Source organism: Poecilia reticulata, chromosome 15 (genome assembly GCF_904066995.2).
Source record: "Poecilia reticulata chromosome 15, P_reticulata-male-v2, whole genome shotgun sequence".
In the NCBI taxonomy this organism is placed as follows: Eukaryota; Metazoa; Chordata; class Actinopteri; order Cyprinodontiformes; family Poeciliidae; genus Poecilia; species Poecilia reticulata.
In genome coordinates, this window is record NC_088844.1 from 3,449,817 (window position 1) to 3,453,891 (window position 4,075).

Consider the following 4,075-nt stretch of genomic DNA (forward strand, 5'->3'; position numbering starts at 1 on the left):
GAGCCATTATCCACACATGGAGAAAATAGAACATGGGTGACCTGTTCCGGTGGTCAGATTACAACCCCATTCAGATCATAGGCAAGCAATAAACCAGGAACTTTGCATTATGGGTCACTTTGCCTGTTCAACCTCAACACTCTATGCATGGATAAAAACCGGAGGTCATGGTGGGGAATTCTTTCTAAAACCAAATATTTCTTTGGTTTTAGAGACGTTTATGTCTAGAAATGAGCCCTGAGACCAGCCAATAAGTTCCTTCACCACAGAAGCATAGTTACCTGGTTGTCAAGCAGGAATACAATTACATGGTCATCAACAAACTTTATGATGTATTTGTCCATATTTCAGCAATGGGATTCATCAGCCTCTGGCAGCCTTGAAGATTGCCAGTGGAAGTAGATAAAACTGTTAATTTCACACGTGGGGTCTTTTTGTTAAAAAAACCTAACAAGCCAACAAACTAAATGCCAATTAATGTGTTGACTGTTCAAAACATGGGTTGCTAAAATATGGGCTTGTACACAACTGAAAGCTAAGAAAGTCAGTAAAAAGCAAACAAATGCAGTGTATTATCTCATCCATATGATCCAAGACCACCTGAAGGGCTTGGACATCAATGCCCCTACCTGCTCTAACAGCAAGTTGTCAGCAGTTCAAACTTTTATTTGCTCTCAAAGTCTCAAGTTTTATCATTTCAAAAGATTTCATAATGAGTGAGGAAAGAGCCCAGGGTCCAGGATTCTTTCCCTCTTTAGTTCTCTGAAGGAGTTTATTGTGCCAGTGAAGGTGGCCGTCTTTGCAGGAGGAACATTCCAGTCTCCAAACAGTTCATTTCTAAAACAACTATAAGAAAGATTCATTTCATTAGCAGCTTCTAAATCTGCCTTTTTGTCACTGGGTGTAGGGCTTTTCTTGGGCTGCGATCCCATAATGGGATTCACATTTTCTTATGGAGGGTGTGAGTTTTCAGAGACTAGCAGGTTTTGTATTTTGTCTTAGCAAGCTTAAGTTCCTACGTAATTTATTAGATTTAGACACCCATGGCTTATTACTGGGAAAGACATACATTTCTGTCATGTCGGTAGTTAGTTTACTAACCCACATGCAAGAACACAATCAGAAACTCCGGTAAGTGTACAATAATAAGTTTATTGAGCCCAGGGAAGAGGGGATAGAAGTCGGTTCAGGAACGGATGACCAGGTCGTCTACTGCCGGCAAGAAACAACGGTTAGCATGGGATGGTGAGAGAGTTTCAGGAACGGGAACGACTAGTCTCTTACTTGGTGTGATGTAGTAGTTGTGAACAGAGTACCGGTGAGAAGGCTTCGGTGGAGGGCGGACAGGCTGGTAGAGAGCAGAACGAGCGGGGTCCAATTGGGTCCTGTTCTTCGCCTCCAGCTGGGTTCGGGCTAGAACCGCTAGGTCCGTTAGCGACCCGAAGGGGAATCCGCTGGAGGTGGGTCGACGTCGGGGAAAGGGCAAGCACACGAAGGGTGGCGTCCGACTGGAAACACCGGTAGCGTCAGAGAAGGAACAGGGGGTAGGATCTCCCGTCAGCGGGGAGACAGACTCACTCGACACACTCGGGAAGGACTGGTCACTCGGGAACAACGAGGGGACAACAGGATCATCTGGCGAGGAAGACAATTAGTAATTAGAACAGGGTAGATCATAGAGGGCCTTTTCTCTGGAACAATAGTTACCAAGGTGAGCTAACACTCAGGCGATGAGAAGGAGTGGAGCTGCTGCTTATATCAAAGATCCACGCCCTCTAAACAAGTGTGCACCCGGGTTGAACCTCGTCACTTCCCAGGGGTAGAACGTGGGTGACATCTAGTGGATGTCACGAGTAGTAATGGTTCCAGTGATAAGTGAAAATAAAAATAAAACTAAAGAAAACAAAACTAAGGAACTAAATAATAATAAACAATCCAGAGTTACTGAATGAAAACTTCCTGATAGAATGGTGGCTAGCTGATTACTGCTAGTTCTGAGTGGCTGTTTCTGACTGAGCGGAGTAATTATGCAAAGCAGGGAGGAGATCGATTATTTTTTAGAGATTATCTATCTCATGTTCGGACAGCAAAAGTTTTAATACGTATGTAAAATGTATTTTTTTAGGTTAGATGCTGCAGCTTTAAGCAGAGGTTCAGTGTGAGAGTCACTACCAGGTGGAGCAGAAGCGGCGCTCCGTCTGTGAAATATTACTACCTGTAGCGCGTAGCAGCAGTTCAACAGCGAGAACAGAACCAGCGTCTAACATCGCAGCTCGAAGACTTAAATAATTTTGCGGGTTATTTGTTTAGCTTTCTGACCGTCATGCTAATCCGGGTGAGTGTTTGTAGCTGTGCGCTGCTTTACCTGCTATCTGATCCTCCATATGTCAAGTATGGCATTGTTTTTATGTTGTATTAGCTCCGTTGTGTTGATGCATTTTGACCTGCTTCAATTTTCCACCGCAACACGCAAACGTCCCCATTCACTCAGTGCGTTATAGTTCCACATCACTTAGGATTTGTTGCTGCGCATTTGCGCAGTGTGAAGGAAAGAGGAGACCAGCTGCACAGGCAGGCTGTGAAGTGAGATGCAGGTGATCGGTATCGGCAACAAGAGCCAGTGATCACCGATCATGCACTTTTTCACGAAAATCGGCCGATTATGATAGGTGACCGATCGATCGGCACACCTCTAGTATTTACCCAAGTCAGTAGTTTCATCACTCTATAAGGTCTGTGGCTGAGGATGTGTGCCTGTTTATGGACAAATGTGTTGCTTGAAAGTTTGTCAGTTCTACAAAACAACGGTAACAGATTCATTCTTTGACACGACATCCAACCTCAATTTCTATTCTCTGTTTGTGAGTGTTTGTTCGAGCTCAGGTGACAATTCTGAAGGGGTGTGTGTGAAATGTTTGAGTGATTGTCAGGGTGGAATGAGGGCAGTGAGCAGGAGAGAATATGGAACTGACACCAGCTTGACAGAGGAGAAATACCTCTGAAGGTGTCAGTCTATAGAGCTCAAAAGTCGTTTTTTGGAAATGACCTGTGCAACCATGTGAACAACCATCACAGGTTGTTATTTCTGTGGTCATTTGGTCTGTGGTCTGATGGTAAGTGTGTTTAATGTCCTCCACAGTTTAGTGAGGAGCTTGGACATATGCAATCAATTAAAGGCCATCACCTGTATAGCTCTTTATGAACTGTTGTGATCTGTGTTTTCTGTGTATTTATTTTGAGGTTTTTCTGTGTTTGTCTGTTTCCCCTGTGAGTCTCTGTGTCTTCCCTGTTGATTGTTCCCAACTGTGTCTCATTCCCTGATTACCCTCCCTGTGTATTTAAACCCACCAGTTGCCTCTGTCTCTTGTCGGATCCTTGTCGTGTAAAGTCTTGCTGCCTGTTCCGGTTTATGGTTTATTTCATTAAATCTTCATCTTCATCACTTCAACCTGGGTCTGCCTGCGTCTTCCCTCACCACTCCACCTCCGCAAATCATGACATCAACCACATGCTTACCAGAGGAGGGTCTGTAAGTTATAGCCAGGGGTGAAAGTAGTTTTACATTCTTGGGGGTACTATGACAAACAAACAAAAAAAACAAATATATATATATATATATATATATATATATATATATATATATATATATATATATATATATATATATATATGTATGTGTGTGCTTTGGAGTTTCTGTGCTGATGAATTTTTTTGCAAAGCGATAAAAGCTGGTAGCTCTTGAACTGCTACAAAATTGCTATAAAATGCAGGGAGTGCATCCCAGTTTTCCATGTCTGGTTTATAACCATTCATTTTATATTTTAAACTGGTTCTATTGATCCTGTGTCCAGACAGAGGGATAATCAGTAGCCCAGCATCATGACCTGTTTGTTCTGAAGATCCTGCAGCTTCCACTTCTCTTCCTAACATGGCGCCTCCTCACCCTGACTCTCATACTGACAGGAGGAACCACAAAGCTCTGATATGTTAAAGCTCATCTTCTGATGTTGGGATGTTTTTCCTCCAGCAGGTTCCAGAGGAATCAAACCAGATGTTGGACTGGATTTTATTTCAA

At 43.1% G+C, this 4,075-nt stretch overlaps 1 long non-coding RNA gene across 1 annotated transcript; it reads right to left on the bottom strand.

Annotated features, from left to right (window-relative positions):
• Positions 1-1,132: 1,132 nt before the first annotated feature.
• Positions 1,133-3,584, bottom strand: LOC145555160 (uncharacterized). Its single transcript, XR_014091255.1, has 2 exons — positions 1,708-3,584; positions 1,133-1,635 (listed from the first exon to the last, which is right to left on the bottom strand). It is a non-coding gene; the product is annotated as an uncharacterized LOC145555160 (long non-coding RNA).
• Positions 3,585-4,075: the final 491 nt, after the last annotated feature.